This window comes from Heptranchias perlo, unplaced genomic scaffold (assembly GCF_035084215.1).
Source record: "Heptranchias perlo isolate sHepPer1 unplaced genomic scaffold, sHepPer1.hap1 HAP1_SCAFFOLD_49, whole genome shotgun sequence".
In the NCBI taxonomy this organism is placed as follows: Eukaryota; Metazoa; Chordata; class Chondrichthyes; order Hexanchiformes; family Hexanchidae; genus Heptranchias; species Heptranchias perlo.
This window is the reverse complement of record NW_027139505.1, coordinates 243,999-269,937: the sequence shown is the minus strand read 5'-3', so window position 1 is coordinate 269,937 and position 25,939 is coordinate 243,999. Positions and strand designations below refer to the sequence as shown.

Here is a 25,939-nt window from a genome sequence, read left to right as displayed (position 1 = left end):
AAACTGTCTCCAAATATAGAGCACAGTTTAATTCTGACTGGACACAGGTTGGAACAGTGGGTCTGTTTACTAAACTATATTTAACAAAGTTTATCTTCGATTCTCTCGCGTCGATTATCTGATCTTAACTACCCTGGAATTCTGCGAAGTTCACCACACGGACTGCAGCGCTTCAAGAAGGCGGCTCACCACCACCTTCTCAAGGGCAATTCGGGATGGGCAATAAATGCCGGCCCTGCCAGCGATGCCCACATCCCATGAACGAATAAGAAAAATAAAGAACAGATGGAGCTCAGCCTTAAATAAAACCAACCAGTCACAGCCCATTTGGTTCGGGTACAGTGCAGACACATCCGTCCGAGGAGAAAGTGAAGCCACCCAAAGCGAGACTTCCATGGATGACTAAAGGGATAGAACTTAAAATTAAACAGGAAACGGAGGCTCATGGCGAATATAAGGTTCATAATACAGTTGAGAACCAGGCTGAATACAGAAAGAAGAGATGAGATCTAAACAAAAGGTAATAAGAGGAGCAAAAAGACATATTCAATAGTAAATTTCAAAGGGGAATTGAATAAAAAACTTGAAGGGAAAAATTTACAGGGCAATGGGGAAAGAGCAGGGGAAAGGGACTAATTGGATAGCACTTTCAAAAAGCCAGCACAGGCATCGAGGGCCGAATTGAATCTTCCTGTGCTGTAATTACTGTGATACTACGATACACCCATTTAAAGGCAACGTTCAAACCATCCAGTGATGAAGCCATTGTGCAGAATTTATGGTTAACCTTCACATTCACCAAATGCCGGAATTCATAATCCAGCACATAAATGAACATAGGAACAGGAGTAGGCCATTCAGCCCCTCGATTCTGTTCTCCCATTTAATTAGATCATGGCTGCTCTGTACCTGAAATCTATTTACCTGCCCTTTATCCATTTCGCTTGATAACCTTACCTAAAAAAAACTGCCGCTTTCAGTCTTCAAAATTTCAGTTGACCCAAAATCCATAACCTATTGGAGGATGGAATTCCACATTTCCAGTAAACTTTGTGCGAAAAAGTGCGTCACTATTTCACTCCTGAACGGCCGAGCGCTAATTTTAATATTGTGCCTCTTTGTTCGGGACTCCTCCATCAGAGGAAATGCCTTCTCTGTATCGAATGAGTGTGAGGTATTATATTTTGGTTCGTAAAAAAGGGCCACATGCTGCTTGGATAATAAGTGTCTAAATAGGGTTGAGGAGCAGAGGGTTCTGGTGGTACAGATATAGAAATCACTAGCTGTAGCGATGCAGGTTAATAAGGCCACAAAAAAGCAAATCAAGCACTGAGTTTTTTCTAGACTTGTTAAGCAGAGAAGTTAAGTTAAGTTTGTACAGAACCTCGATTAGGCCACACTTGGATTATTGTGAACAGTTCTGGCCTCCATATTATAAAAAAGGATATAGAGGCACTGGAGAAGGTGCAAAACATAATTACTTGGATGATACCAGAACTGAGAACGTATACCTGTGAGGAAAGATTGAGCAACATGGGGCTCTTTTCCATTGCAAAAGGAAGATGGAGTGGTGGCCTGTGAGAGGTCTTTAAGATGATGTAAGGGTTTGAGAGTATAGACTTAGTGAACATGTTTCCACTTGCGGGAGAAACCAGAACTCTGGACCATAAATATAAGATAGTCATAAATAAATCCAATATGGAATTCAGCAGGAATGTTGTTAACCAGAGAGTGGTTGGAATATGGAACTCACTACCACAAGGAGTAGTTGAGGCGACTGGCATTTAATGGAAGTTAAATAAAGTCATTGTGGCGAAAGGAATAGAGGGGTATGCTGATAGGGGGAGATGAAGGGAGGAGGTTCGTGTGGAGCATGGACCTTTTCTGCCGAACGACCTGTTTCTGTGCTGTTCGTTCTTTAAAATTCTATATAATTGCTTGTGGAATCTTTTATCATTTTAGAAATTTCATTTAATGCACTCTGACTACATGTGTCTCCGGCCCGAATGAATCTTCAATCCTTGTCAACAAACATGGGCGGGGGGGCGGGGGGATTAGAGAGAAATGGGGACATATCGCAATCTGTCCCTGGGATTGATCACGACAATACGCCCCTCGGAATTATCACCACGATCTGTCGCTGGAATTGATCACAACAATCCGTCCCTCGGAATTATCACCACAATCTGTCATCAAAATCTTTCTCTCATCGGAAACTTCCAACCCGGGGAGGGGCTATTTATTACTGTCTGTGAAGCCCCTCAAAATGAGGGCAATCCAATCTTTATACCAGGAATGGTCCATTCCGGATTTAGCAATGTAACTGGTGTATCTGCTGAATTTTTACTGTGATCAATTTAACTGTTAAAAATCAGTACTCATTCCCACATTGAATGAGATGAGAGTTTAATTCGGCGGTTAAATGGTTAATGTCCTCTCTTGCAGAAACAGCCTCTCCTCAGCTCACTGACGAAACACCGGCTCTTGGCCCCAGGGTTGAAGCGCAAACATTAGAAAATCGATGGGTCTTCAGTAAACAATGTGCCTGATGCAAATATAACAATTTATTTCTAACAAAGTATCTGTTTTACTGAACTTCCCTGGAACAAAAAGAGAAAAAGTAAAATTTACAACTGACTTTGTTCACAATTGACTTGGCAGCGAATTGTCAACCCGGTTCGATTTGATTCAACCAGAAAGGCCGCTCCCTGTTCTGAAACAAATGAGGAATGTTTGTGTTGAAATCCATCCTGTTGTCTGGAAGCAGCTTTCACGGAGGGAGAAACTCTGAATCTCACATAACAAGGATCAGATCAAATTCCGAAGTTGTGAACTGCTGAAATGAAGCAAAGAACGTGTGCTCGATTGATTACAATGAAATAACAAGGATATAATTTGCAAAATCTACACGGACATTGCGGGACGGAAATTCCTTGCGGTATCAAGGTAAGGTTAATACAGTGTCAATTTGTTTTTTAATTAACTTTATCTGCCCGTTCCTCTTTTCTAAAGCCGATTTCCCGCGGTCAGATATGTTCCCTGGCATCGGGAGCTCTCTATTCCTCGCGGATGGAACAATTCACTAATTGTTCGCTCAGACACTGAATGAAGGCCCGCTATTTCACATAGCGAATTTCAGGGCTTATCCCTTCAAGGACCCCACCAATCTCCCCACAGACACATTTTAAAGCGGTGACAGGACAGAAAGCCTGAACACGAACTCTGGAGATTTACACCATCCTCGTCGAGCGGTGCCTCCACCCCATGTTAGAATTTGATATTCAGCAAACAGGGGTGGGAAACTGTCCGTTCTCACTCTGTATGCATTTATTTTTAACTGTGACACTGGCTCTTTTTACTCACTGAGTTGTTTTGTGCCCGGTACAAATTATTGAACTGATCAAAGACTGATCGAACACACAGTTCAGCTCAGGAAAGGGTTAACACATTCGCAATGGCCGATTGTTGCTCTCTGCCGGGCAACTGGAAAATCAGCCCATGGTTTCCCGAGGCCGGACTGAACGTGATCCAATGACAGGATGGGAGCAAAGTCGGAGCGAACAATTATTCCTGATTAATTATAATTAATTCGTTCAATGCGAATTAGATGGGCGAATGGAGCAGGGACTTCTGTTTTCTCTAAAATATATTATTGAGGATGTTATTTGTTAAACTGGCTCAATTGAAGAAAGAAAGGCCGCTCCCTTCAGACAGAAACAAAGTTCAGGAATGTTTTAAAGGGAAACCTGTTCAGGGCTGAAACCATCTTTCACACAGATCGTTGCTTGCTGATCGTTAATCTTGGTAATTTGAAATTATTCTTTTAATATCAACAGTTAGGAGGGTCCGATCACAAAACTTTAAATTAAAAAAAAAACTAAATTTACCAGCAGTCGGTAGCCCCTTCACGAATCTTTATATAAAAAGTAACTACTGAAATTAACAATAGATAGGAGAGTCCATCAATAATCCATACTTAAAAAGTAACAACTCAATTTACCAGCAGGTAGGAGGGTCCATCACTAATCTTTATATAAAGAGTAACCAGTTACATTACCAACAGTGAGGATGGTCCATCACTAATCGGTATATAAAAAGTAATTACTTAAATTACCAACACTAATTTTTATATAAAAAAGTAACTGCTGCATTTCCCAACAGGTAGAGGGTCCATCATTGATTTTTTTCCATCGAAAGTAAACACAGAAATTACCAACAGTTAGGAAGGTCCATCACTCATCTTTATATAAAAGGTAACCACTGAAATTACCAATATGGAAGAGAGTCCAACAATAAACTTTATATAAAAAGTAACCACTAAGATTACCAACAGGTAGGAGTGTCCATCAATATTTTTATACAAAAGTTACAACTGGAATTACCAATGGGAAGGAGGGTCCATTCCTAAACATTATATAAAAAGTAACGAATGAAATTACCAACATGGAGGAGGGTACGACAATAAACTTTGTTTAAAAAGTAACCACTAAGATTACCAACAGGTAGGAGTGTCCAACACTATTTTTTTTTAAAAAGTAACAACTGGAATTACAAATAGGAAGGAGGGTCCATCACTAATCGTTATATAAAAAGTTACTACTGAAATTACCAACAGGTAGGAGCATCCATCACTTATCTTTGTACAAAAAAATAACGACTGAAAATGCCAACAGGTCGGAGTGTCCATCACTAATTTTTATATAAAAGTAACAACTGGAACTACCAATAGGAAGGAGGGTCCATTACTAATCTTTATTAAAAAAATGTAACCACTAATGTTACCAACAGGTAGGAGTCTCCATCACTAATTTTTATATATAAGTAACAACGGGAATTACAAATAGGAAGGAGGGTCCATCATTAATCTTTATGTAAAAAAGTTACCACTGAAAATGCCAGCAGGTCGGAGCATCCATCACTGATCTTTATAAAAATAGTAACTAATAAAATTACCAACAGGAAGGAGGGTCCGTCACAATTTTTTATATAAAAAGTAACTACTTATATTACCAACAGGTCGAAGAGTCCATACTGATCTTTATATAAAAAGTAACAACTCAATTTACCAACTGGTATGAGGGCCCATTGCTATAATTTAAATAAAAAGTAACTACTGAAATTAACAACATGGAGGAGGGCCCATCATTAATTTTCATATGGAAATTAACCACTAAAATTATCAAAAGGGAGGAGGGTCCAACACTAACTTTTATTTCAAAGGTTGCTAGTGAGATTACCAACAAGTAGGAGGGTCCATCACTAATCTTTATATATAAAGTAGCAAGTCAAATTAACAACAGGTAGTAGGATCCATCACTATTCTTCATACAAAAAGTAACTCCTGAAATTGCTAACAAATGGTGGGGTCCATCACTAATCTTTATACAAATTTAACCACTGAAATTAACAACATGTAGGAGGTCCAACACTAATCTTTATACAAATGGTTACTACTGAAATTACCAAAAGGTAGGAGCATCAATTACTTATCTTTATATAAAAAGTAAGAAGGAAAATTACCAACAGGGAGGGGGGTCCATCACTAATCTTTATATCAAAAGTAACTGCTCAATTGCCAACACGGAGCAGGGTCCATCACTAATCTTTACATAAAATGTAACTACTGACCTTACCAAAGAGGAGGAAGGCCCATCACTAATCTTTATATAATAAGTAACAACTCAATTTAACAACCGGTAGGATGCTCAATCAGTATTTTTTTTCTAAAAAGTAACTACTGAAATTAACAACAGGTCGGGGGATCCATCACTAATCGTGATATAAAAAGTAACGACTGAAATTACCAACACGGAGGAGGGTCCATCACTAATCTTTATATAAAAAAAGTAACGACTGAAATTACCAACAGTTAGAAGAGTCCACACTAAATATATACATATAAAGTAACAATTAATTTAACAACAGGTAGGAGGGTCCATCACGAATCTTTAAATAAATAGTAAGTATTGAAATTACCAACAGGCAGAAGGGTCCATCACTAAACTTTATACAAAAAGTAACTTCCGTAATTACCACCAGGTATTGGGTGCATCACTTATCTTTAATTAAAAAGTAACTACACAAACTACCAACAAGGAGGAGGATCCATCACTTATCTTTATATGAAAAGTAACAACACAAACTACCAACAGGTGGGAGGGTCCAGCACTAATCTCCACATACAAAGCATCGACTGAAATTACCAACAGGTAGGGGCGTCCATCATTAATCTTTATATAGAAAGTAACTGTTGAAATTACCAAATGTTAGGAAGGTCCATCACTAATTTGACAAAAAGAGTAACTGCACAATTTAAAATTGTTATTACACTAGTTTCAGCGAATAACTTGAACTATAGTTTGAAGAAATTACTTACTGAGATTAATCGCTTTTACATTTCCACAGTGTGGAAAGGATAGTACAGTGACTGATAGTTTGATTAGTTGCTCTTGCCTGTGTGCACACACAGAGGGAGGCACACGCAAAAGTGGAGAACTATGATTGTAAAATAGCCGTCGAATCTACAACTTATATAATTGTGGTGCTTTATGAGATTGTAATACCCCTAAAATAAATCCAAAAATAAATGTGCAGCACCTGTTTAAAGTTACACAATTCATAACATTATACATTGGTGTTAATATTCGAAGAACGGTTTAAAATTCCTCACCACCTACAGTGCTCATTAGTCAGGTGCTGATACCATGAGAGATATGGTAACTATATGCAAATGGTACCACCAACCAAAACACATCTCCATGAACATACGGACAATGTCACTACCCATCGAGAGTAAATAAATCACACCCAGCTCCATTTGGGTTTTGGAGATAGATATCAGGTGCAAAAAAATCACAGAATTTAACATCAAAACTCAACAAATCAAAAAAATTAAAAAACAAATCTGTGAGTAAAATAATACAATAGCGCCAGACTGGGTAAAACTGAATGAAGGATCATTTAATTCATCACCTCGCTCCATATCGCCCTCCAGAACATTCACTTCCTCAGGAATAAGTCTGGTGCTTGCCTGCAACGGAAGTAAATCTTCCCAATTGGTGCTCCCAGTGCAGAATCTCGGCCGTCTGGAACTGGGTTCTGGAAATCAGCGGGAGTCATTCGGTTTCACTGGGCAGCTGTCTGTGCCGCACCTGATTTGGAGAGTTGATCGTAACAGTCGGGAAATGCTCGATCCTAGAGCTAACAGCTGTTGTACTTATGGGGAAGGAGGGACTTGATATCACATTTAACAAGGCAACGTTCCTCCCTCTCATTTTAATATTTCAGTCTAACCCTCCTATTAATATACTTATTACAGAGCATCACAATCTTGGAACGCCTGTCACCACCATGGCTGAAGGTCCAAACAGGGGAGAAGAACCAACATCTTCAACAAGAATGAAAATAGACACCGGTAGGTTGAGAACAATCTTTAAAATATCAATTGTGTCCTGATAAACGGTCCAGATCATGAACAAGTTCCTGTTGCTCAAACAGGAAGAAGAAACCGAGCATATAGAGTGCAGATAAAACAAAGTGAGTGACCATCTACCGGGCCAGTGCAGTCACAGTTGGAGGGATCTCAGTACTGGAACTGTCCAATAGACACCTGGTGTTATGGACTGTAAGGCGGACAGAAACAATGACTCAGATTGGTCTTCCTGAGTAACAGTTTGAAACCAGGGAGCAGTGGGAGGCAGCCCGAGTGGGAGAGAGGTGAGAGGCAGGTGGGGCACAGGAATAGGAGAGCGAGAGTAGTGCGAGATTCTATAGTCAGGGGAATAGACAGACTCTTCTGCAGACCTGAGTAGGTCCAAATGGTAAGTGGCCGCCCGGGTGCCAGAGGGATGAACTTCCTGAAACAGGTGGGACCATCTCTGGAAAGGAAAGGAGAGCGGAAAATAGTCATGGTCGGAACCAATGAAACGGTTGGAATTCCGTTTATAAAGGGAACATTAAAATTTGAGCTCCAGACTAAAAACCAAGGCCTCAGGGTGGTGATCTCCGAATTGTTTTGCACTGGGCCCTCACTGAGGACAATATGAGGCAGGTGAATGTGCGGCTGCAGGGCTGGAGCAGCGGGGAAGGGTTCATGCATATGGTGAGTTCAGGGAGAAAGGAAGGGACGGTTACGATCTGAACCAACCAGCAAAAACGATTTGACAGACTGGGTATATGGAGCAGTGGGAGGGTTTCACCTGATAAAACTGGAGCGTGTGAAATATCCGGATCAGAGACTAGAGAGTGGAAATAATAAAACTGGAGCAGGAACAGAAGATTTATGAATTCTTGAAAAGTTATTCGCAAGACAAAAGGAAGGAGGCTTTTGAAGTAGTGACAGAAGATGTAACTTGATATCTAAAAATAAAAAACAACGAGAACGTGTCAACATTCCAATGAATTGGAGTTCAGATTGTGTGTTGTGTCAGTGAATCTACAAATCATCCAAACACGTTTGGAAAGTCAGACTCATGAGCGATGTGATCCAGTATGTATAAGACAGGGCTGGATTGCATGAACTTTTTTGGGAGATGCAATATTTCCTTCAATTTCTAAAATTGATGGCAGATGTGAAAATGTTGGTTTCAAAGAATCAAAGTATCACAGTATCAAACTATCTACAGTAAACGTATTCCATACAAAGGTGTCGATACAGCATCTTCAGCGAGACTGAGGAGGATGTGGAGCCATATTTCGAGACAACTGTGGAGAAGGATTTGGCTCTGAATTTAATAGCCGAGGTGGATTATTCACTGAGCTCAGAGAAAACGCACCCGAGGCTGTTAAAGGAAGTCAGAGAGCAGATCGGAGGGACTCTGACCACCATTTTTCAAAACGCACAATTTTTAGAACACAATTGTTAATGAAAATATCCAGGTGGACTAAAAGAGTCCAAGTAATGTCTGTGTTAAAACAGGGAGAATGTTGCAGTCAGATAAATTGAGACCAATTAGACAACGTCATTTGTGGGCAAACTTCTCGAAACTGAAATTTCACATCGAATTATGTATGATTCAGTCAAGGCTGGAACGGATTAACTGTAGATATTTGACATTGTATTTGACCAATTTGATACAGCCTTATTGAGACGTGACTATATCGATCAATAAAACCTGCGGTATATATGGGTTTTCAGAAGGTATTTGATAACGTCGCTCACAGGAGGCGGCAACCGTTTGGTGTAAGAGGTAATGTAACCGCCCGGAAGGAAGGTCGATCATGTTTTTAGTTTTCTCCATTGTTGTTCACAGACCGAACACTGCGATCACTGAGGCCTTGACAAAGTTTGACGGTTACCAACTGTTTTAGTTGACGAAATTCTATCGGGACAGACCAGAACAGGCAGTTGAAGAAGGGGTGGACGGAGTCAGCTCGTTGTCAACATACGAGAGGCATTTCAGTGGACAAGAACATCGGGTAAGTGGGAGGGGATCGGGATGAGTTTGGATTATTTAAACATCACAGAACTGACAGGATATCAGAACTTCGAATCATAGAAGGTAACAGAAGAGAATGGATCAAACTGCAATTATTGTGAATCTGAAGCAATGAAAGGCAGTGGTGAAAATACCCAGCGGATCGGTCAGTATCGGTACAAAGGACAGGGTAATGGTTCGGATACAACTCTTGAGTGGACCGAAAATAAAGTAAAACAGTTTTAGTGGAACTGGGAAAAGGGCAGATCGGAGGCGATAAACAGGAGTTAGAGGGAATTTCATGAGTTGACTGAACTGGAATCCAGTTCAGTAAATTAAGGAACTAGGAGGTGACATGAAAATGTCTGCGGAGTAAATGAGAGACATTTCAAGATCAAAAATGTTAAAATGCCTAAGACCCGAACAGGGAAAATAACCAAACAAACTGTGGAGAGCGCGAATCCGATGCCGTGCAGGGTTTTGTTCTCACTCATTCATCACCGGGGGTTAATTCTCCCTTCAGCGGACTCACAATCCGGGCAGTAGAACTTGCGGTGGAGCGTCACTCCCCGGGAGAGCACTTTAGGAAATTGCATGCCATTAGCCCATAATATTTGGTCAATTACTTTTAATTGAATCGAGGTGAATGGAAGTGAAAATGTGTCAGGGTTGTAATGGAAGGTCGAACTAACACCACCTGCTGAAGGTGGAAATCGTGGCAATCGAGTCATAGAATCATAGTAAAGAGGAGCAGGAGTAGGCCATTCGGCCCTTCGAGCGTACTCCGCCATTCAATAGGATCATAGCTGGTCCTCTATCTCAATACCATATTCCCGCTTGTAGAAGTTTTTACAGTCCGCTTTTATGTTCCTTGCAAGTTCACTCTCATAATCTATTTTACCCTCTTAATCAATCTCTTGGCTCGTTTTTGCTCAATTCTAAACAGCTCCCAATCCTCAAGCTTGCTACATTTTATGGCAAATTTATGTGACTCCTCTTTGGATCTCATCCTATCCTTATTTTCGTTGTTAGCCATGGTTGGGCCCCTTCTCCTTTTGTGTTTTTGTGCCAGAACGGAATGTATAACTGTTGCAATTCATGCATTCGTTCCTTAAATGTTAGCCATTGCCTATCCACCGTCATGCCTTTTAATGGAGGTCCCAAATCTATCATATCCAACTCACTCCTCATTCCTTCGTAGTTTCCTTTGTTTAGATTTAGTACCCGAGTTTCGGATTGCTCCACTTCACTTTCGATCTTAATGAAGAATTCTATTCTGTTGTGGTCACTCTTCCCTAAAGCACCCCGCACAATAAGATTATTAATTAACCGCTTCACAGTGCACAATACCCAATCTAGGATAGCCTGTTCCCGAATTGGCTCCTCAACATACTAATCTAAAAAAAAAACATCTCGCACATACTCTAGGAATTAATGCTCCAAAGTATTATTGCTAATTTGGTTTGGCCAGTATATATGTAGATGAAAGTCACCCATGATTAAGTGGGGATTGAGGGATATGGCGCCTTGTTGTCTATATGTGCTTGAGGGATAAGGGAGGTAGTTTTGGAATGAGGGATTTTTTGTGAGCATGGGTAGGTTGGGTTGAGTGACATGGGGAGAAGGTGTAGAGGTGGGGATTGAGGGATATGGGTAGAATGTGGGTAGGTGGGGATTGGGTGCGTTGGGTGCGTTTGTGTGATCTGTGGAGATGGTGATTCGGTGCGTTTGTGGGATACAGAGGGAAGGTGGTTGGGGGGGGGGGATTGTGGACGATGCTGAGAAGTTGCGCAGATGAGATTGAGGGATATGGGGTTAAGGTGCGTTGTGTTGCTTGAGGGATATGGGGATGTGGTTAGTTGGGATTGACTGACTTGGTGAGAAGTTCGGTGGATGGGATTGAGCGATATGGTGAGAAGTTGGATAGGTGGGATTGAGGAATAAGGAGATAATGTCGGTAGGAGGGGATTGAAGGAAATGTTGTGAAGGTGGGTAAGTGGGGTTGTGAGATATGGTGAGACATTGGTTAGGTGGGGATTGAGAGTTTAGGGGAGAAGGTGGGTAGGTGGGGATTGAGGGATAAGTGGGGAAGTTGGGTAGGTCGGGTTTGAAGGATGTTGTGAGAAGGTGAGTCGGTGGCATTGAGGGATATGCGTAGAATGTGCTTTGGTGGGGATTGAGTGATATGTGGGGGAGGTGGGAAGGCGGGGATTGAGGGATATTGTGAGAATATGGATAGATGGGGTTGATTCATGTGGCGAGAAGGTATATAGGTGGCTTGGTGCGATTGAGGGATATGGTGAGTGTTTGGGTAGATGAGGATTGAGGGCTATGGGAGGTAGATAGGATGGATTGAGTAACCTGGCCAGACGATGGATGGTGTGGATTGAGCAATATGGGGAGAAGATAGGTAGGTGTGAGTGTAGGTTATGAGGAGAAGGTCATTAATTTTGGATTGAGGGATATGGTTTGAAGGTGTGTAGATGGGGATTGAGGGATGTTTTGAGGATATGTGTATGTGGTTTTGAGTGTTATGGGGAAAAGGTGTGTAGTTGTGGTTTTGAGGGATATGGGGTGGTGGTCAGATGGTATTTAGGGATATGGTGAGAGGTTGGGTTGCTGGGGTTTGAGGGATATGGTGTGAAGTTGTTTAGGTGGGATTGAGAAATAAGGAGAGAATGTGGGTTGGTAGGGATTGAGGGATATGTGGGACGATAGGTAGTTGGGAATTGAGGTATATGCGTAGGTGGGGATGAGTGATATGGGGAGAAATTCGTTCGGTAGGGTTGATGGATATGGTGAGAAGGTGGTAAGTTTAGTTGAGGGATATTTTGCGAAGGTTTGGGTGGTTGTGTTGACTGATGTGGGGAGAAGATCGGTCGGTGGGAGTATCTCCCTTTTTCCCTGTCCCCCTCCCTCTACCCCTCTTTCTCTCTGTGTGACTCACTCTCCTCGCTCTCTACTCGTGCACTCCCTCTACTCGCTCTCTCGCCCCTTTCTCTCTCCCTATCTCTCTCTAGGCCTCTATCTCTGTTTCTGTCTCACTCTCCTCGATCTCAAATCGCTCTCACCCTCTGCTCCCTGTCTCTCTCTCTCCAGTCTTTGACCCATCCCCAACTCTCAATCTTTGTCTTCCGTTTCTCTGTCCCCCCAGTTTGCCTCTCTTTCTGTCTGTTTCTTTATCTGTCTGTCTCTTTCTTTCTCCCTCAACCCCACTATATCCCTCTTTGTATTATTCAGACTCTCAAAGTTTGTCTCTCTGTCTCTCTGTCATTACACCGCCCCCCCCCCCCCCCCATCCTCATTCTCCATCTCGGTGTCTCTTTGCCTCTGCTCTGTGTCTCCATCTTCCGTTCTTCACTCTCCCCCCTCACTCTCCCCCTCTACGCTCTATCTCTCTCCCTCTCCACCTGCACTCACCACCTCTCTCATCAACTAACTCTCTCCCTTTCTCTATTTCTTACCTTCAATTTCACGCTTCCCCTTTACTCTTTCTCTTTGCCTCTGCCACTGCACTCTGTGCCACTACACTCTCTGCCATTATACTCTGTCCCATTACAATCTGTGCCACTACACTCTGTGCTACTACATTCTGTGCCACTACAATCTCTGACCCATCCCCATCTCTCTCTCTCTGTCTTGCTTGTTTCTCTGTCTCCCTTGTTTCTCTCTCACTATCTGCCTGTTTCTTCCTCTGTCTGTCTCTTTCTTTTTCCCTCACCCACACTATTTCTTTGTCTCTATTATGCTTACCCTTACAATCTGCCTGTCTCTCTGCCACTCTCCATGTCGTCATTCTCCTATCTCTCTGTGTCTGTCTCCCTGTCTGTCTCCCTCTAATCTGTCTCTCCTTCTCCACTTTCCATCTGCACTCTCCACCTCCACTCTCCGTCTCCACTGTTCTTCTCTGACATATCCTCGCCTTTCCCTTCCTCCCTCCGCCCTCTCTGTCTGTCTGTTTCTCCCTCTGTTTCTGTCTTTCATTCTTTCTCCCCCAACATCTGTCTGTCTCTATAATTACATCTCTCTCGCTGTCTCTCTCTCTCTCTCTACTGATTCTCTGCCTCTCCATCCCTATCTCTCTGTCCACCTCCCCATCGCTCTCTCTCCCATCCCCACCTCCGTCTCTCTCTCTCTCTCCCACTCCGCCTCACTCTGCGTCTCTCTCTCTCTCTCCGTCTCTCTCTCTTTCCCTCAGCAATCTCTCCCTCTATCCCCGTCTCTCCTTCTCTGTCTGTCTCTCGTTCTGCCTCCCCTATTTATCTCTATCTCTTGCTGTCTCCTCTCTCTCTTTGTCCCCTGTCTGTCTCTCTCGTTCTCTCTCCCCAACTATCTGTCTCTGTCTTTATTTCTCTCTCTCGCTCCCTCTCACCATTTCTGACCCTTTTTGCGGATGTCTTTCTTTCTCTTGCCCCTTTCCATGTCTCTCTGCTCTGTCACTCCTGGTTAGCAGCGCCGCCTGCTGGAGGTTGTGGTCGGTGATGACATTGATCAGGAACGAAGGAACAGGATTGGCGATTGAGCCCCTCAAGCCTCTTACGCCATTCAATTGGATCATGGCGGATCTCTGAATTAAGTTCATTTGCCCGTTTTAACCCCATAATCCCTGAACACAGGATTAATAAACCTCAGATTGAAAATTAACAATTGAGCTAACATCAACTTCCGTTTTCAGAAGAGTGTTCCAAACATCTACCACCCTTTGCGTGTAGAAGTGTTTCCGAACTTCACTGTGAAAGTCCTGGCTCCAGTTTTCAGGCTGTGTCCCCTCGTCCTCGATTTCCCAACCAGCGACATAGTTTCTCTTTATCTACCCTATTAGTTCCTCTTAATATCTTGAAAACTTCGATCAAATCGCCCCTTAATTATCGAACTTCCAGAGTATACAACCGTAGTTTGTGTAATCTCTCGTCATAATTTAAACCTTGAAGTCCAGGTATCATTTTAGTAAATAAAAGGTCCAAACTGAGTTTTAACAGCTCGGTAAGTTTTAATGACTGCCGAACAAGTAAAGATAAACTTTTAAAAACGACGACTCTAATATTTTTCCTTATTTTATTAGTTTTTGGTTATTGAAGAAGAATTAAAATTGCAATATTATTTTTAAAAACTTTTCCCTTCTGTCTCTTCAATTTAATTCAATTATTTCTTTGGTTTTTTTTATATTTACAATGCCATACAGAATGCTAACTTGAAAGGAATGAAGTCTGCTTGTTTGTTTGAGCAATGCAGCCTGATTCTGTGGGCGGGACTTCTCGTCCTTACCGATTTTGTGGGCGTGTCTTCTCCTCACACACCTTTCCAGCTGCGCAGCAAATCACGCTGCTCAGAGGCTGGGTTGAAAGTTTTTGTAAAGTTCAAATTCAAGTAATTCATCGCCACAGAGCCTACAGTCAGTATTTTTGTTAATTTATTTCGCAGGAGCTGCAGTGAGCGTTGCCTCGCCGCTCGCAGCGATTTCTGGCCCAATGTCTCCTGCCGCTCTGCCAATTTCCGAACCAGGTCAATCATTTCCCATCACTTCCATCAGCTTCAACTTTAGCTCACAGTCTCTTCTGAGGGACTTTATCGAATGCCTTTTGGAGGTCCATATAAACAACATCCATAGACATTCCGCTGTACACTACTTTCGTTACATCATCAAAACAAAATCCATGCTGGCTCTTACTGATCAGCTAAAAATGTTCAACGTGTTCAGCCACTATCCTTAATTATAGACCCGAGTACTTTCTCAAAAAACAGATGTTTGGCGAACTGGTCTATAATTCCCTGGTTTCCTTCTGTCACCTTTCTTAAATAGTGGAGTAACATGTGCAGTTTTTTTCAATTTAGATAAATATTCATGCACCGTTCGGCTGTTAATTAAATCTGACTCATTACTCATTATTAATTCCAGTATGGCCTGCCCCATTGTTGGTCCTCGGACATATTATTGCAGAAAGCTTTCCTGAACATACTCAAGAAATTCGTTACCTTTCTGACATGAGCTGGTCTGTTTTTTTTCCCAATCTATATGAAAGTTAAAATCTTTCCCCATGAAAACCACTCTGCCTTAGACTTAGCTACATGCTTGTCTAATCTCCGCATTTATACATTCTGCCGCTTCACAGCTGCTTAACGGGGGTCTATACACAACTCCCACTTTGGGCTTAAATCCTTTTCGATTTCCGAATTCTACCCATAAAGTTTCCACTGCCTGTTACCTCTCGTCACCTCCTCTCTTATCAATGAAGCAAATTCAACCTTTATCACTCTGAATACTCCTCCCTCTCTGCCAGTTTTCCTATCATTCCTGTGGATCTTATAACCTGGTTTGTTCAGTTCCCATTCCTGACTGTTGTGCAGCCATGCCTCAGTAATGGCTACCATGTTGTATCCTGTAGGTTGAATTTGTGCCCGCATTTCATTCAATTTGTTATTTATACTGCATGCGTTTGTATAAATAACGCTTATTTGGGCCACACACCCCACCCATATTGTAATATTGTATTTCTCACACATTCCTTATTTCTCTCTTCCGATTTAATTACTTTACATCTTTCAGTTTTTCATTCACCTGCAGTGCCTAAAGCATAATTTCTGACTATCACTCTACTCTCTTCCTTTTTGTTCCAGAATTGTTATTTATATTACTTTTCCAAATGATCTCAACCCCGCCATTTACTAGTTTAAAGCCCGATTCATCCTTAGCGTTGGGACCCTGGTCCCAGCCCGGGTCAGGTGGAGCCGGTCCCAACGGTACAATTCCTTCCTGTCCAAGTACAGGTGCCAGTGTCCCACGAAATGGAACCTCTGCTTCTCACACCACACCTTCATCCATGTGTTCCCCGCCCTAATCTGCTTATCGTTGCGACTATTTGCACGTGGCTCAGATAATAATGCAGATATTCTAAACCTTGAGTGCCTGTATTTTTAAAATTTTGCTCCTGATACTCTCAATGTCTGGACTGTGATCTCCTCTCTCATGGCTGGACTGTGATCTCTTCTCTCAGTTTCTGGACATTTATCTCTCTCAGTGTCTTGACTGTGATCCTCTCTCTCAGTGTCCAGCCTGTGATCTCCTCTCTCATTGTCTGGACTGTGCTATCCTCTTAGTGTTTGGACTTTGATCACCTCTCTCAGATTCTGGAATGTGATCTCCTCTCTGAGTGTCTGGACTGTGATCTCCTCTCTCAATGTCTTTACTGATCTCCTCCCTCAGAGACTGGACTGTGTTTTGATCTCTCAATGTCTGGACAACGATCTACTATCTCTGCATCTGCACGATGATGGGGCCTGGAAATGAGGCCACCCATGATACAATAGCCGCACTCAGCATTGATATGTGAAGGAACTGCTCGAGTAACCAAACACCAATGAGAGACAGAACCTTCAGGTGTGAACAGAAAGAATTTAGTAATAACATTACTGACCAACATAAATACTGTCACGGAATTCATGCTTTGGAAAAGAGGCATGGGAAATAACCAACCACCTCAATTTAAACTGTTCCCAGAACAGGTATAAAATGGGTTAGATATCGAGTAACGCTCCCTCTGCACTGTCACATCAAACACTCAAAGGGCAGGTGAAGTAGGAGTTAGATACAGAGTAAAGTTCCATCTACACTGTTCCATCAAACAGTCCCAGTGCAAGTACAACGCAGGTTAGATAAGAGTAAAAGTCCCTCTTCACTCTCCCATGCTCTGTGTGTGGGTCTCAATCCCAACCCGGGTGATATCTGCTGACGGAGAGCGGGATGGAGCCCTGGGCCTTTTCCAGAGATCACTGCCTTCCGCAATTCGAGGCATTCTCCCGTCCATCGATGCTCTGCTCCAGTCTCTCAGTCCGATTGGTGTTAAGATACAGATTGAGGTTTTTGTCGTCATTCTTCCTGGAACAAATCCGCTGAAATAGCAACAAGTGGCTGTTGTTTCGCTGCGAACAGCTGAACAGGCATTTCAAAAACATCTCCTTGTGGCTCTATTTACTTATCCCTCCTCTCTTTCTCGATATTCTGTTCCTCAAACTCTATTTCTTTCTCTGTCTGTCTCGCTCCGTCTCTCCCTCTGCTCTCTCTTTCTCCCTTTACCTCTCTCTCTCTCTAGCTCTTACCTTCTACAGCACAGAAACAAGCCATTCGTCCCAAACGGTCCATGCCGTTGCTTATGCTGCAGATGATCCTCCTTTCACCCTTCCTCATGCAACCTAATCAACATATCCTTCTATTCCCTTTTCCCTCGCCGGTTTATCGAGCTTCCCCTTAAAAGCATCTTTGCTCGTCGCCTCGACTCGCTTGTGGTAGCGAGCTGCTCACTCTCACCACTCCCTGGGTAGTTTCTCCTGAATTAATATTGGATTTATTAGTGACTATCTTAGATTTATAACTCCTAGTTCTGCTCTCCCCCGCTGGTGAAATCAACTTCTCGCCGTCTATCCCATCAAACCCGTCTTTAAACTTAAAGACTTCGACCTGGTCACTCCTCAGTCTTCTCTTTTCCAGAGAAAAGACCTCTAGCTTGTTCTATCTTTCGTGATAGTTATAACCTCTCAGTTCTATGATATTGTCCCAGTACATTGTCCTAGATGCACTCGAGAAATGTATTGCTTTTATGCCCCAGTCATTAGGAAAATTAAAATCTCCCTTCATAACTGCTTTGCTTTAGCGGCAGGCTCCTCTGATATCTGTATTTCTGTCTGTGCTCAGTACTGCACGTTTGAAATATTTGTTTCAATAATTGAAAGCTTTTCCTGCCCCAGTTCACCTCAGTGGGTTGTGATCTCCAGTGCGACCGAACCGTCTACGTGTTCAGGCTCTGGACAGCAATTTGAGTCTATGATCCAAGACTGAGAGCACGTTACTTTTAAACAGGCACAGAATGATCCGGGACTGACAGCACACCCCTCTTAATCAGATACAGAATGATATGGGACTGACAGCAAATCCTTTTTAAAAAGACACAGAATGATCCGGGACTGACAACACACCCCTTTTAAACAGACACAGAATGATCCGGGACTGACAGCTCCAACATGAAAATACTTCTCCGATGCGCTGTTCTCAGTGTATTTGCTTCCAACTTTTGCATTTCCCATTCGATCACAGTCAAAAATAAAGAGCATAATCTGCGCTCTTCATAACATGAACGCTCATGACCCTGAGGGGGATCGAACCCGCCACTTTTGCAACATTAATATCATGTTTTGCCCAACTGAGCTAATTGGCCACTGTCAAGATATAGCTTTTGTGTTTTTATTTTACTTTGCATTGATGGCGTTCCCGGGAAACAAATCCCCTTTAGCTGCCAATCAAACAAACCGTTGGAGGGAACTTGCTGCATCCAACCAACCACAAGCCGTCTGCACCTGTCAATCAAACCCCCCTCCTCCCCAGAGTCACTGTCTACAGTCTGGTCTGCAGTTATCAATCAACCCACACCTCCCCACGGAGACTGCCTGCGGTCTGCAGTCTGCAACTGTTAATCAATCCACCTCCTCCCCAGAGACACTGTCTGTGGTCTGCAGCTGTCAAACATCCAATCACCTATCCACTCCATCAAGTTCCGTCATAATTTTATATTCCTCAATTAAATCTCTTCTCAGCTTCCTTTGTTCCATAGAAAACAACCCGAGCCTATCCAATTCTTTCTCATAGCTAAAATTCTCCAGCCCTGGCGATATCCTCGTTAATGTCCCCTTTACCCACTCCAGTGCAATCACAGATATATGGCAATGTGATGATTCCCCCTCCCTTGAATGCTCTGAACTCTCTCTCTCTCTCTCTCATTCTACTCTCTCTCTGTCTGACAAGTTTATATCACTCGCTTTGTCTCTCCTGTATATATCTCTCTCTCTGTCTGTTTCTCTCTCCATCTCTGGCCCTCTATCGGTCTCTTTCCCTCTCACCTTGTCTTTCACTGTCTTCCCCTCGGTCTCTGTTTCTCTTCTTGTGCTCAACTTCTCTCTCTCTTGCCCCTGTCTCATCCTCTCTTCTCTCTATCGATTTCTCTCTACTCTCTCTCTCTCTTTCTTACCTTATTCTCTCTCTGTACTCTCTCTCTTTCTCTCCACTCTCTCTTTCTCATGCCCTTTATTCTCTCTCTCTCTCTGTCTGACCTCTCTGTGATAATGAAATAATTGGCAAAAGATCTCCAGGGGAAATGTGGACACATTTTTTCAAAGAGGTTTGTTATGACATGGAATGCATTTCCTGAAAGAGTGGCGGAACCACATTCCATTGGCATTTTCAAAAGGCAATTGGGCATTTCCTTGAAGAGGACTAATTTGCAGGCTTATGGGAAAAAAGCTGTGCTGTATGACTAAACTTTCAAAGAGCAAGCACAGGCATGACGGGGCGAATGTATGCTAAGATTCCAGACATACTTTGACTGTGCAGCTGAGAAACAGGCCATTCCGCCCCTCATGCCGGTGTTTATGCTGCACAACAGCCCCGTCCCACCCGACTTCATTCAACCACATCAAAATATCCTATTCCGTTCTCATCTCATAGAAACATATAGTATTCTGAGGGGACTTGACAGGATAGATGGTGACTCCACTGATTGGCAATCTAGAACAATGGGGAATAGTCATTCTCCATTCACCAGATAAGTGGTCGGCCATTTAAGACTGAGATGAAGGCACTTGGTTGAACAACTCATCCAAATGACAGCAATTCAGAGAGTGCAGCACTCACTCAGGACTGACCCTCCAGCATTGCAGAGCTCTCTCAGGACTGGCCCTCCCACAATGCAGCACTCCCTCAGTACCGAGCATCCGACAGTGCAGCAGTCCCACTGTATTGACCATCATTCAGTGCAGCACTCCCTCAGTATTGACCCCCCAACAGTGCAGCACTCCCTCAATACCGATCTGCGACAGTGCAGCACACCCTCAGTACTGACCCTATGAGCGTGTCGCGCTCCCACAGTGTTGGCACCGGGAAGTGTCGGACTCTGATTAAGAGGCTAAATTCTCTGGAGTGTGTTGGGCTTGAGCGCACGACCTTCTGACTATGAGGCCAGAGAGCGACCAACTGAGCATCGGCTCGTAATGACCATGTCAGGCTATTGCTTGACTCGTCTGTGGGTCAGATCTCCCAACTTTGGCCCCAGTTCACACATGTCAGTGAGAAGGACTATGCAGGCCCGTCTGAGCTGGGTGTACCTGTCTGATGCCGAGGCCGTATTTCAGAGGGCAGTTACGTCAACCAGAGTGGTGTGGGATTGCGGTCAGAGTTTAAAGGAAAGGATGAGTGTTCGGATCAAAATGCTCCGAACAGCTCTTTATACCCCTGGAGAAACTGGAATACTCCTGGGAATGAGTCTGAGTATCCAAACTCTCCTTAATGACAGGAGTATCTTCTGAACTCCAGAGAAGATTGGGAGGTGGTAATGAGGGACATGGGGAGAAGTTCGTTATTTAGGAGTGAGGGAAAAGTGGAGCAGTTGATTAGGTCGGATTGAGGGATATGACGAGAAGGTGGGTAAGTGGGAGTGAGGAATATGGGGGAAAGGGGGTAGGCGAGGATTGAGTGATATGGTGGGAAGGGGCTACGTGGGGATTGAGGGATATGTTGATACGGTGGGTAGATGGGGTTGAGCGATACGGGGAGAAGATTGGTAGGTGGGAATTGAGGGACATGTGGAGAAGGCGAGTCGGTGGGGTTCAGTGATATGGGGAGAAGTTGGGTAGGTGGGGATAGAGGGGGATCGTGAGAAGGTGCCTTTTATGGAGCGTCATAAAGGAGGAGAGTGAAGCAGAGAGTTTAGGAAGGGATTTGCAGAGCTTCGGGAGCAGACAACTGAAGGCACGGCCTCAAATGTTTGAGTGCAGGAAATCGGGGATGCGCAAGAGGCCAGAAAGGGAGGAGTGCAGAGATCTCGGTGGGGGTTGATGGGGTTGTAGGTTTGGAAGAGGTTACAGAAATAGGGGGAGCAATGGCCGTGGAAGGATTGGAACATAACGATGAGAATTTTAAAATCGAGGCGTTCCGGGACCTGCAGCCAATGGAGCACAGGGGTGATGATTGAACGGAACTTGTTGCGAGTTAGGATATGGGCCAGCAGAATTTTGGATTCGCTGAAGTTAATGGAGTATGGAAAATCGGAGTTCGGCCAGGCGAGCATTGGAAGAGATGAGTCTCGATGTAACAAAGGCTCGGACGAGGGTTTCAGAAACAGATGAGATGAGGCAGGTGCGGAGACGGGCGATGTTACGGAGGTGGAACGAGGCGGACTTGGTGATGGAGAGAATATGTGGTCGGAATCTCAGCTCAGGGTCAAATTGGACGTCAAGGGTTGTGAATGGTCTATTTCAGCATCAGACGGTGGCCAGGGAGAGGGATGGAGTTCGTGGGTTGGGCCTGTTATGGGTCACATGACGTGGACTGGCAGTGATATAACCCATGGTACAATAACCACACTCAGCACTGACCCGTGGGACATCTACCCGTGGAACACGGATCCATGCGAGAGGTAGAAACTTCTGAGGTGAACAGAGAGAGTTTTATAATAACAGGGCGGAGAAACATAAAACATTGTCACGATGTTTAATACTTCGGAATGTGAGGAATGAGGAATATCAACAAACTCTGTCTCAACTGTTCACATGTTAGAAACAGCAGGGGTTAGATACAGAGTAAAGCCCCCTCTGCAATGTCCCGTCAAACACTCCCAGGCATGTGCAGCACGGGTTAGATATCGTGTAAAGCTCCCTCGACACTGTCCCATTGAATATTCCCAGGGTAGGTGCAACAGTGGTTAGATATTGAGCAAAGCTCCCTCTACATTGCCCCTTCATACTTTCGCAGGGCAGGAACAACAGAGTTTAGATACAGAGTAAGGATCCCTCTACACTCGCCCATGCTCTGTGTGTGGGTGTCAACCAAACACCGGGTGAGATTTACTAACCGAGAGCGGGATGAAGCCTGGGCCCTCCGCAGAGAGCACTGCCTCTCCCCATTGTCGGTGATTCAACCTCCCTGTGCTGTGATCCTGATTGTTCCTCTCTCTCGTTCTCTCTCTCTCTCTCACTCATTCACTCTACTCTCTCTCTCTCTGACCAGTCTCTATCAATCGCTCTGTCCACGTCTCTCCCTCTCTCTGTCTATCTCTTCCCTGTTTCCCCCCTGTCTGTTTCTCTCCCTTTCCCTGTCCTTCTGTCGGTATCTCTCAATCTACCCTTGTCTTTCTCTGTCTTCCCCTTTGTGTCTTGTTCTCTTCTTGTGCTCTCCTTCTCTCCCTCTTGCCTCTGTATCATCCTCTCTTCCTCTCACTCTGTCCGCCTACCCTCTCTGTCTCCTTCTACTCACTCTCTTTCTCTCTTCCTCACCCCACTCCTCTCTCTCTCCTGTCTCTCGCCCACCTACTCTCTCTGTCTGTACCCTTTCTGTCTCATTCTACTCTCGCTCTCTCTTTCTCATCCTAATCGCCACTCTCTCTTTCCTCTTGTCTCTGTCTGTACCCTCTCTGTCATCATCTGCTCTCTCTCTTTCTCACCCTACTCCCCTCACTCTCTATCTCTCTCGTAATCTGTCTGTAGTCTATTAGTCTTCTTCTGATCTCTCTCCCTCTCACTCACTCTCTCTCTCCCTATCACTCCTCTCTTAGACAATAACATAATTTGCAAAATGTCTCGATTGTAAATGAGGAAACATTTATTCACTGAGTTTTGTTTTGTTATAGAATGAAATTCCTGAAAGAGCGGTGGAACCACATTCCATAGGCACTTTCAAAAGGCTTGTCCTTGAAAAGGACTAATTTGAAGGGTTATGGGTTAAACGCTGGGTTGCAGGACTGCATTTGGCAGTTCTTTCAACAAGATAGCACAAGCATGCCGTGCCGAATTTGCAGTAACTTTCCTGAATTCCGTAGACTGCACAGTTCAGAAACAGGCCGTTCAGCCCAACAGGTCCATGCCGGTGTTTATGCTCAAAACGAGCCCACTCAAACCCTTCTTCATCTAACCCCATCAACATGTCCTTCTATTTCTTTCTCATCTCATTGAAACATATAAACTAGAATATAAGATTCTGCGGGGACTTGAAAGGATAGATGCTGAGAGATTGTTTCTCCTGGCTGGCGAGTCCAGAACAAGGATTGTCGTCTTCAGATCAGGGCTCGGCCATTTAAGACTGAGATGAGTAGGAATTTATTCAATCAGAGGTTTGTGAATCTTTTGAATTCTCCACCCAGAAGGCTGTGGATGCTCCGTCGTTGCGTGTATTCAAGGCTGAGATTGATAGATTATTGGACTCTCGGGAATCGAGGGATGTGGGGAACCGGCGGGAAAGTGGAGTTGAGGTGGAAGATCAACCATGATCTGATTGAATGGCGGTGGAGGCTCGAGGGGCCGGATGGGCTACTCCTGTATATTCTTATATTCTTGTGTTCTTTCTCTCTCATGTGTTGAACTAGCTACCCCTTGAATGCATCGTTGCCATTCGTCTCAACTACTCTTGGTGGCAGCGAGCTTTACATTCTCACCAGTCTCTGGGTAAAGATGTTTTTATTGAATTCATTGATCGATTCAATTCGATTTATTCGTGACTATCTTATAATAATGATCCCTGGTTCTGGTCTCCCCTGCAAGTGGAAACATCTTCTCTACGTCTACCCTATCAAGCACATCAATTAAATTAAATAGTTCTATCAGGTCACTCCTCAGTCTTCTCTTTTCCGGATAAAAGAGCCTCAGCTTGTTCTCCCTTTCCTGACATGTGTAACCTCTCAGTTCTATGACATTGTTTCAGAAAACTGCCCTAGATGCACTCTGGAAATTTATTGCCTTTATGTCCCAATCCATTTGAATATTAAAATATCCCTGCTTAGCTGCTTTGCCTTAGCAACAGGCTCGTCTGATATCCATATTTCTGTGTCGGGTTAATACTTCCTGTTGGAAGTACCTGATTCATGTGATGCCCCAGTTCATCACAGTTGGTTGTGATCTCCAGTGTGATCGAGCCGTCCATGGGTTCAGGCTCTGAACAGAAAATTGATCCTCTGATACGTGACTGACGGCACACCAATTACAAAGAGACACAGAATGAACTGGGACTAACAGCACATCTCTTTTAAACAGACACAGAATGATCCGGGAGTGACAGTTCATCCCTTTTAACAGACACAGAATGTTTGGCTAATTCATCTACAATTCAATGGTTTCCTTCTTTCACCTTTCTTAAATAGTGGGGTAACATGTGCAGTTTTTCAATTTAGATAAATGTTCATGCACCGTTAGGCTGTCAATTAAATCTGACTCATTGCTCATTATTAATTCTAATATGGCCTGCCCCATTGTTGATCCTGGGACATATTATTGCAGAAAGCTTTCCTGAACATACTCAAGCAATTCGTTACCTTTCTGACATGAGCTGGTCTGTTTTTCCCAATCAATGTGAAAGTGAAAATCTATCCCCATTAAAACCACTCTGCCTTAGTGCATGCTTGTCTAATCTCCAAATTTATACATTCTGCCGCTCCACAGCTGCTACAAGGAGGTCTATACACAACTCCCACTTTGGGCTTAAATCCTTTTCTATTTCCTAATTTTACCCATAAAGATTTCACTGCCTGTTTCCTCTCGTTATATTCTCTCTTATCAATGAAGTAATTTCAACCTTAATCACTCAGGATACTCCTCTCCCTCTGCCAGTTTTCCTATCGTTCCTGTAGACCTTACAACTTGGTTTATTCAGTTCCCATTCCTGACAGTTGTGCAGCCATGCCTCAGTAACCGCTACCATGTCGTACCCTGTAGGTTGAATTTGTGCCCGCATTTCATTCAATTTGTTGCTTATACTCCATGCATTTGTATAATTAACGCTTATTTGGGCCACAGACCCTAACCATATTTAAAATTGTATTTCTCACACATTCCTTATTTCCCTCTTCCGATTTAATTGCATTACATCTTTCACTTTTTCATTTACCTGTAGTGCCTAAAGCATAATTTCTGACTATCACTCTACTCTCTTCCTTTTTGTTCTAGAATTGTCAATTATATTACTTTTCCAAATGAGCCCTACCCCCCATTTACGAGTTTAAAGCCCGATTGATCCTAAGCGCTAGGACCCAGATCCCAGCTCAGGTCATGTGGAGCCGGTCCCAACGGTAGAATTCCTTCCTGACCTAGTGCAGGTGCAAGTGTCCCACGAAATGGAACCGCTGCTTCTCACACCACTCCTTCATCCATGTGTTCACCTCCTTAATCTCCTTACCCCTGCGACTATTGCACGTAACTCAGGTAATAATGGAGAGATTATAACCCTTGAGTGCCTGTATTTTTAAAATTTTGCTCCTGATACTCTCAGTGTCTGGACTGTGATCTCCTCTCTCATGGCCGGACTGTGATCTCTTCTCTCGGTGTCTGGACGTTTACCTCTCTCAGTATCTGGACTGTGATCCTCTCTCTCAGTGTCCAGCTTGTGACCTCCTCTCCCAATGTCTGGACTGTGATATCCTCTCAGTGTTTGGACTGTGATCACCTCTCTCAGATTCAGGACTGTGATCTCCTCTCTGAGTGTCTGGACTGTGATCTCCTCT

At 43.6% G+C, this 25,939-nt stretch overlaps 1 long non-coding RNA gene across 2 annotated transcripts in view; it reads left to right on the top strand.

Annotated features, from left to right (window-relative positions):
* Nucleotides 1–9,411, top strand: part of LOC137313920 (uncharacterized) — a 129,096-nt gene extending 119,685 nt beyond the window's left edge. For both annotated transcript variants that reach the window (XR_010961130.1, XR_010961131.1), the window contains exons 10-12: nt 2,446–2,946; nt 7,319–7,414; nt 9,252–9,411. This is a non-coding gene — a long non-coding RNA (uncharacterized lncRNA). The remainder of the gene's footprint in view (nt 1–2,445; nt 2,947–7,318; nt 7,415–9,251) is intronic.
* The last annotated feature ends 16,528 nt before the right edge of the window (nt 9,412–25,939 follow it).